The sequence below is a fragment of the Palaemon carinicauda genome, chromosome 4, assembly GCF_036898095.1.
Source record: "Palaemon carinicauda isolate YSFRI2023 chromosome 4, ASM3689809v2, whole genome shotgun sequence".
Taxonomy (NCBI): Eukaryota; Metazoa; Arthropoda; class Malacostraca; order Decapoda; family Palaemonidae; genus Palaemon; species Palaemon carinicauda.
The window spans coordinates 146,698,890-146,708,765 of record NC_090728.1 but is presented as its reverse complement, the minus strand read 5'-3'; positions in this window follow the sequence as shown (position 1 = coordinate 146,708,765).

Below are 9,876 nucleotides of genomic sequence, written 5' to 3'. Positions count from 1 at the left end.
GTGACATGAAAAAAAAAAATATTCCAGTTTAACTTTTTTTCAGATATGAAAGATTGACTATCAACCATTTATGTTTTTGGTTTTGTATGCCAGACAGCGCCTTCGGTTTACCTTCACAATAGATGCAATTTCGAAAACATTCACATTTTAAATTCAACTTGCAAAATGAAGGACATTGGTAGTATTTGAAATCTAACAAAAGACTTGTTTTCTAAGAATTTTCTTTCCCAAATTATTAATTTTATCAAAAGATAGAAAAGTTCCAAAAATACCAACTATCGCAAAGGTAAATAAAGTCATAATTTCATTACATTTAAACTTTGTAGCTGGCATAGATATTTTTGTATACATAGATATAGTTTTTACTAAATAATGCAGCATGGAAGAAGAATTTGAAGAATTACTATAAAACTATTTCCCGTAAATGAATCAACACTGAAATTAAAACAAAAAGTGAAGCCTTTTAGTTCAAAATATGAGTCTGCAAAATTCTCTTTGATCATTGAATAAAAAGTAAGTTACATTTAATAAATAAGAATTGTTTAACTTTTGACCTTAAACGCTATAAGTTTTCAAACACTAAAGCATAGATTTATCTGATCCACTGTCAGCATCATATATTTTCGGTTTTTTTTCTATTGTCAGAGATTTTTCAATGTAGACTCATGGGAGGCTGCTATTTTTAGTGCTCTTTTTTGTATGATGTTTGTGAGTACAAAGTTCATTCAATGGAATTTGCTATATAGCAAAATACTGAACATATCCATTTGCATAAACATGTAACGAGACAAGATTCAATACCATTTATATTAAGAAAAAATAAGCATAGAATAATTATTCACGTAATTTTTTTCCAAAAATATATTGCTGAAAAAAATGAAAGGTCACAAAAAGGGGAAAATCAATTGCCATCACTGATTGATTACCGAAAATACATTGATCTATATCTATGTTAACTTCTACTACGGAGTACTAGAGGCATCGCGTGTCCAAAATAAGGAATATATTTTCGTTCGTTTTTTTTCTTGTGTGATTCCAGAAATTGGAAAAAAGAAAACTAACAAACAAGAGGAAGAGATATGAGATAGACTAGTATACACACACACACACACACACACACACACACCCGGACACACTTACACTATCATATAGGGGAGATTTGTGACGATGAAAGAAGAGAAGTTGAATATATGACTGCTAGTAATTTGCTTTCAAGAATTTCCAGGCCGAGAAATCAAAGAAGATTATTTTTTACTATTCAAAAGCTATGACTAATGATAACTACTCAGAGTTGTAAAGAAACTGTTAAGGATAGTAGCCTAAGGTTCCCGAATAGTGGATGACTAAAAATATGACGATAATATGATAAAACTGTAAATCGCGAAGGGAAATAACGACCAGATTCTTTTGGAATTGCGTAAACAGAACACAAGAGGTTACAATAAAACCTAAGGCTTAATTGGATACTTGTCCTCCCACAAGTGTCTTGCTATGACAATCACTACCCGCAAATTTCCTTAGCTCATCAATTAATCGTCTTCTCTTCCTTATACACAAACACACACACACACACACACACACACACACACACACATATATATATATATATATATATATATATATATATATATATATATATATATATATATATATATATATATATATATACGCTTACACACATATTATATATATAATGTGAATATATATATATATATATGTCCTCACTTCACTCCGCATTATCTACAGGTATAAACATAATAAAACATTAAATTGCATTATAGCGCACCGTGCCGGTTGACCCTCATTATAGCGCACCGTGCCGGTTGACGCCAGGTTTATTTTTCTAATGAATCATACTTTTTAAAAAACATTTTATATATAACATCACATTCTAATAACTTCTACAAACTTCTGTACTGATACAGCAGTGCATATTTAAAACAAAATGAACAAACTTTCAAATTAACATATAAGCCTCCTCTGCCGCCCAGGAAAAACCATAGATAAAAAACAAAATCTCAAGTTTTGAAAAAACTATGGAAACCTGTGTATCCACGGCAATAATGCAGAGTAACTCAAATTTGAGTGGTGGAACCTCACTCTTGTACTACTAATAAATAATAATGATAATAATAATAAATTCGACTTGCTCGGGCTAGCGTGCGCTAGAAAGTGACCACTTACTAAATACCTCTTCAAACATTGAATACGTTTCACCCAACACTAAATTCTCATTGGCCACTGCCTACATAACAACTGAACTTAAGTAACAAGACACTTAAGATCTGCTTACATGTCGTTAGGACAATTATTTTTCGCTATACTTCGTAACGCGAAAAAATTCTAGTCCTCACTTCACTCCGCATTATTTACAGGTATAAACATAATAAAACATTAAATTGCATTATAGCGCACCGTGCCGGTTGACCCTAGATAATACCAAAGAAAGGGAGAGAAGGAAAAAAATGGAGAGAGAGAAATAAATGTTCCGATTGAATGATTTACACATTTAACCTCTTTTTGAAGCCTTTGACAAACATGTTTACTTTAAACAGACTACCAACACTCATGTCTATGAAGACACCTATCATTGACGTTATCGTTTGCGATGTTTGAGCTTGTAGCCACAGTTTTAACAAAAAATTCTGTTTGGTTACATTACAGGAGCTTTTTAAAAAACTTCTTAAAGAGAAATCGATCAAAGGACAAAATCATTCCAGCTTCCTCTGTATCAAGCAAAATACATCAAATATGGAAAAGCATTTGTGACAACTTCCGATATAAAAAACTTCACAGTATTGGTGATTTTTCATTTTTTTTTTTTCCGTTCAACTAAGAAATCTTCAAATTACAATAAACTTAATTCCCCAAATCTCATAAGAAAACCTTAATGATCTATCAAAATAATAAAGAAGTTTTTCAATATCGGAAAATATAATCCGCACGGATTCTGCAACACCATATTATCAAAAAGATCCTTTGTATGCACCGATCTACCAGCTTAATGTTTCACAGGTGCTTGCAAAGATTTAACAAGTGAATTTTCCGTTGGATCTATGTAACCCCTCATTTCATGCATGCACGTTATGGCATAAATAGCCTGATCACTGGAGATTACTAAAGCGCCGGAATCTAATAAAAGCGTCATAAATAAAGCAACATACAATAGCATTTAGCTTTGCTCGTGACCATTATTGTAAGCTTCTCTTTGTTGAAAGACAAGTTGGTAGGCCTTGTTGGTGCTGTCATTCATCGATGAGAGAAGATGCCCATGACAACTGAGGTTCCCCAATTTCCTGTCCAAATTAGATGCCACCGTTAAAGACGACTGCTGGCATTTCATTGTATTCACGATCCTGGAAAGCAGATTCCAAAAATAAAACATTGTACATATATACTTATAATTTCAAAAACCTTTACCTTCTATATCAAAGTTAAATTTCAGCGAAAAATTTCCCTCTTTGCCGTGTGTAATAACCTTGTTACGTCAACACTCAAAGTTTAACAATAAAGCTTCCCTCGTTAATATCAACAGTCAAGATGAAGAGGACTTTCACTCTTGAATATTCTACTTAAGAATTTTTACCTCCATTTTATTAATAACTTTTGGTATAAAGCACTAAACCTCAAGTTAAAGCATCAATTCCCTCTGTACCGGGACACCAATATTAGAGATTAAAAACCTCAACATATTTTTAAAAGTAGCAAAACAGTCTAAAGAATGAATAACTCTCACAAGTCCATAACTCTGAAAAATGTAAGCAAGAATTGACCATTCATCCATGTTAGTTGACAACACTTCAAAATATCCACTCTTTTGTACTCTTTCCGGGCTAACATACATTGATGACCTGAACAGTGTATTCAGTACAAGTTTAAATTCTTTGGTTTTCTATGATTTCCAAATCTGGCTTTTTGCTACCTACTTGCATTAAAATCGAAAATCTTTTATCTGAAACAACGTTCAAACATTGCCAAAGTACTTTACATAATTCTGTCGACTGCCTCCTGCTCCTTCATGTTTAATTTTAAAGATTCATTTGCTGTCCAGTTTCCAACCACTCTTTTCATGATAAAAAAAATGCGCTGTATTCATCGCTAAAAACTTCAGAATTACTCCAAACCTGCTACTGAGGTGTCACAACATATAAATTTCCCAACACCAGAGGCGTCACAATATAACTATTAAATCTGAGGAGTCACAATATAGCGGTAAATTTCCTATGTCTGAAGCGTCGCAATATAGCGGTAAATTTCCTATGAGGCGTTGCAATATATTGATAAGATTGCCTACATCCGAGGCTTCGCAATGTGATAAATTGCCTACATCTGATGCGTCACAATATAGTAATTAACTGCCTACATCTTAGGCGTCACAATAGAGTGATAAACTGCCTACATCTGAGGCGTCACAATATAGTGCTAAACTGCCTACGTCTGAGGCATCACAATAGTGCTAAACTGCCTACATCTGAGGCGTCACAATAGTGCTAAACTGCCTACATCTGAGGCGTCACAATATAGTGATAAACTGCCTACATCTTAGGCGTCACAATATAGTGATAAACTGCCTACACCTTAGGCGTCACAATATAGTGTAAACTGCCTACATCATAGGCGTCACAATATAGTGATAAACTGCCTACATTATAGGCGTCACAATATAGTGATAAACTGCCTACATCTTTGGCGTCACAATGAAATAATAGGTTAAATAAGTCTGATGCAAGTATATAGTTAAAGTAACGACCAAAATAAAAAGAATGAATTTCTGCGTCAAAACGTGATCTCAACCAGAGCATCTGACATTTCTTCATTAAGTTCTCAACTAGCTTTGCTCAATATGTAAAAATACAGAAATACTTTATCGTTTACATTTTAACAATACTTCTCACGACAAATTTCGTGGAAATTATGTAACAGACAATTCTGTCCAAAAGATATTCGTTAAAATAACGTTTTTGTTAATTCAGAAGGTTTGGCATCTAAACAAGATCTTTAACGGCATAGTTTATCCTAATACTGTAATTACAAAATTTGCCTTCAGTATTCGTCCTCTGTAAACCTTTCCAAATACAATTTAGAGTCTGAAAACCAATTATACTTTCTTGTAAATAAATCCAAATCTTGAAGCTTTTAAAAGTAAATAGCTAGCATCCAATGCCCCTTCAAAACAACCATCCGCAGCTATGCCATCATCTAAAAATACTTCAATCTTCACTTCCTTAGATCTCCAATATCTAACAGACTTAAGAACTTTAGTAAAGATGCACTGCCGCTTTCAAAAATATCTAAAGATAATCCATTATAAAAACTTTTTACATTTTTCCCCAATGAGAAAGATATTGGCAACGTTTTAATAGATTTCTATGCGATAAGCAGACAGTAGACTGATTAAATCCTTAAAAAGTTTGTAATAAAAAACCAGCCTTTGCTTACCATTTCCATTCTTGGTCACCGTCAAAGGAATTATTTCTTAGTTTTTCTGATACCAGTGTCACCCATTCTCTTTTAATAAACTCTGATTCGTCCCTTTCTGACCTATTGTTACCCAATCCAACAACCACAGTAACGGTTTTGAAATGGAATTTTATGATCGACCTTTTAGACGTCAATGACTATCCCAATCTAATTCTGTTCAATGTATTGTGAATAACAACAACCAACAGGCGATTAAAAACAATAAAATAAAATAAACACAATGTTCCAATTTCCTTGTACCAACTGCTAAGTATACAAAATAAAAACAGCTATATTTTCACTTATCTTTTCGACGTCTTGCTTGGTACGTTCCCGGCTCCAATGTCAACTCTCGGCCTTTATTGAGCTCTAGACCTCTTCCATCAAAGTTGATATGAATCCACACTTTCCCTCGATATTTAACTAGCTTGACACTTTCGACGATGCTGCTCTTTGCGTACTAACTCGTTTCTGCAGCATTTTTAGATGTTCCTTGTCCTCCAAGTTGATAAACAATCGCATCTAATACTAACATTTTCGTATCAGTTTCCTCAAAATAACGCGATGCTCATTCAAATGGTTTTCCATCATACTTTAACGATGTGCGGATACTTGTGGAATATTCTGCTGGAAATCGGATAATAGATTGTCCATCACTTCTTGAAACGGTTTCAGCATTCTGATTGCTAACGTGAAAACACTATTCACATCTGAAGCTGTATTTGACCCTGCCTGGCGTCCTGGCTAATAAATTCGACTTGCTCGGGCTAGCGTGCGCTAGAAAGTTACCACTTACTAAATACCTCTTCAAACATTGAATACGTTTCACCCAACACTAAATTCTCATTGGCCACTGCCTACATAACAACTGAACTTAAGTAACAAGACACTTAAGATCTGCTTACATGTCGTTAGGACAATTATTTTTCGCTATACTTCGTAACGCGAAAAAATTCTAATATATATATATATATATATATATATATATATATATATATATATATATATATATATATATATATATATATATATATATATACATGAGAGAGAGAGAGAGAGAGAGAGAGAGAGAGAGAGAGAGAGAGAGAGAGAGAGAGAGAGAGAGATAATATGTGCTGGGATAAGTGTGAAAGGTGTGCCATAAGGACCTTCATATTCAGGGAAGGCGAGAAAGCCTTCAGGACAGAAACGACATTTATATGATAGGGCCGAGGGGTACCCACTACCCACAACCCACTACCCAGGTATGAGGTATTACTTATGCTGCTCTGTCAGGCATGGATGTTTGAAAGGTATTAAAGCTGCCGACGATGTTATTCAAACCAAGGCGGATTTTGTTAGTGATACTGCTTTGGAGTTTCATAGAAGTTACCACCGGTGAGGAGGGACACTCATAGGAACAGCAAATTTTCAGCATATTGAATAAAATTTCTATTCAAGTGGAATCTGTATAATACACGAAATTCCTGTTGCTTACTACAGATTAAAATCCTCGAAAACTTCCAAGATAATGGTTAGCAAGTCCTATTTCGAACTTCTAACAAGCAAACTGCAAGCTGTCAAGCACAATGGCCTCTTAGTGCTTCTTGCATATGCAAATGATCAAGGAAAGATCGTGCTGTCTTTCGCACGTTTTCCAGAAAATTGGCTTTCCTTGCGTTTCATGACTTTTTTTTTTTTTTTTTCTGCGCACAGGTTTTATTAACCAGCAAAGAAATCCTACGATTTCCATCTGTTGCCAGACCAACAAAACTGGGCAACATGAATTTTCCTCGAGATTCTACTGGATTCTCTCCGTCATCTCTCATCTCAAAAGCTTGTTCTTATCTAAACAGAAATAGAACACAACAGAAGAGACTCTAAAGATAGATTTTCGTGCAGTCAGACGTCTGTCTGGCATCTGGTATTTCTGCTGCTGCTCCTGGTCATCGTCTAGTTATTTTTCATTTTGATTCTGTCCCAGTGTTTCCCGTTTTTTTTTTTTTTTTCCTCTCTCTCTCTCTCTCTCTCTCTCTCGATTCCTTTTACTTGATGCATTAAATGACAAAGATAACACATCGTTTCCTTACAAACGGATAAATACTATTGGCAATAGGAATGTGATTCGTTTTATGTACTGGAAACTGAGGATGCTAAGTTAATTGTTGTCTTAAGGAATCAGTTTCTTCAAATGCAGTTAACTTAGATTATTACAACATTTATAATGAAGCTATTCTAAATTCTAACTTACCACATACTGACCCATATGAAAGCTATCTATCGGAAATACAGGCGAGCATACAGACATTTATATATACATACATACAAGCATGATTATGTTGTTGTAGATTTAATATTAAAAATTTTACTTATTGAAATCTATCACTTATCGAATAAAAAGAAGAAAATGAACAAGAAAAAAAAATAAAGGAAAAGACGAAAATGAAAAAGGGAAAGAGATACTATACTATTAATTCAAAACTTTTAATCTGTCATTCAAATATCCTTTTAAAGGATATGTCGTTCGGAAGATCCATAACTAATTTTATTCAGATAAACTTTAAGAATTCAGACGGAGTGAGATAAAAATAGCCAGAGAAGGTTGAATATGATTTCGGTAATGGTGTACAGTTGGCTTCATTAATTCAGGTACACTTCACGGGAAGCTAAGGAGACGTCATGGTACCGGAATTAGTGAAGACAACTGTAAAAACTAAAAAGCAACCCTACGATACGTGGGAAATAGTCAGAGAGACCAGTTTCAATTTTCCTGTAACATATCTGTTTTTCCCTTAAATCTTTAAGCTTTATTATCACTTATCAGTGTTTTCCCAATATATTTAAGTGATATAAGACGTATGAGTAATCTGTTTCTAAAAATTGGGTGTGACGGAGCCGAGAGAGGGTTGTGAATGCAAAGGCAGGATGCAATAGACTGAGTTATATATTAAGGAACACTCTTCTTTATATACAAAACCTCAAGGCAACAGGCCATAACATGTTCGAGAGACAGACAATGTTCAGAGCAAAACAGCAGACATGAATTTTCATGTTCGTTTGAGTGCGAGGGAAGAGCGAAGATACAAGCATATTATATACAAAAGGAATTATGTACAATTGTGTGACACACGGTTGGTACATGGCTCCCCCTCTAAAAATGACATACTGAACATGTTAAATAGGTGCCCTGAATCTGGAGAGGTAGTAGTAAAAACTGCGCCGATTAGCGACAGAGTGGCTGTAGAAGTCGTTGGTTGGGGTGCGAGCGAGTGGGGGATGATGGGTGGCTGTTGCCGCTCCGGCTCGTCACGGGGTAGGCGAGTGTGTCCTACGGCATTCATAGGCGTGTGTGTCCTACGGCATTCATAGGCGTGTCCTACGGCATTCATAGGCGTGTCCTACGGCATTCATAGGCGTGTCCTACGGCATTCATAGGCGAGTGTGTCCTACGGCATTCATAGGCGTGTGTGTCCTACGGCATTCATAGGCCTACGGCATTCATAGGCGTGTGTCCTACGGCATTCATAGGCCTACGGCGTTCATAGGCGTGTCCTACGGCATTCACGTCAGCTTCGGTTGAAGTTGATTAGATGTCCTCTTCGTCACGAGTGGAGGCGTTGATGGAGGTTTGAAAGTCATGAAGTGGGTTCACATCACGAGGAGAGCCGTCTGCGGCAGATTGCAGGCGAGTGATACTGGTCATTTTCCCGAGGGGGAGCGAAGCCCTTTGGTCCCCCAACGGTTGTTGAGAGAGCTAAAAGGCGTTGCTATACGGGCGGCTGGCGACGGCGAGTACTGCTGCAGAAGGTATGCGTTGACGGCGTCATAGTAATGGTGAGAGGTGTAGGGGGGATGGGGAGGGGAGGCGGGAGGAGCGAGTCACTCCGGGGTCACCAATGTGACGGAGCCGAGAGAGGGTTGTGAATGCAAAGGCAGGATGCAATAGACTGAGTTATATATTAAGGAACACTCTTCTTTATATACAAAACCTCAAGGCAACAGGCCATAACATGTTCGAGAGACAGACAATGTTCAGAGCAAAACAGCAGACATGAATTTTCATGTTCGTTTGAGTGCGAGGGAAGAGCGAAGATACAAGCATATTATATACAAAAGGAATTATGTACAATTGTGTGACACACGGTTGGTACATGGGTCAGGTTACCCCTTCAGCGACTGTAATGATCGAGTTGGAAAAAGCAATCAAAGAATTTCCTTAGTGTGATTAGTTTAGTTACAAATATTTCGTTTCATTTTCTACTTCCTCTCATAGATACAAAAGCTAAGTTTAACTACTGAAGTACTCCGCATAACTCTTTAAACATACGTAGGTGAAAATAATACATTACATTACGGGCTGTAATATTACAAGAGCCCATGTCTGGAATAAGGGGCCAGGTAATCTACAAGAAGCCAATCTATAAACTATGATGGACA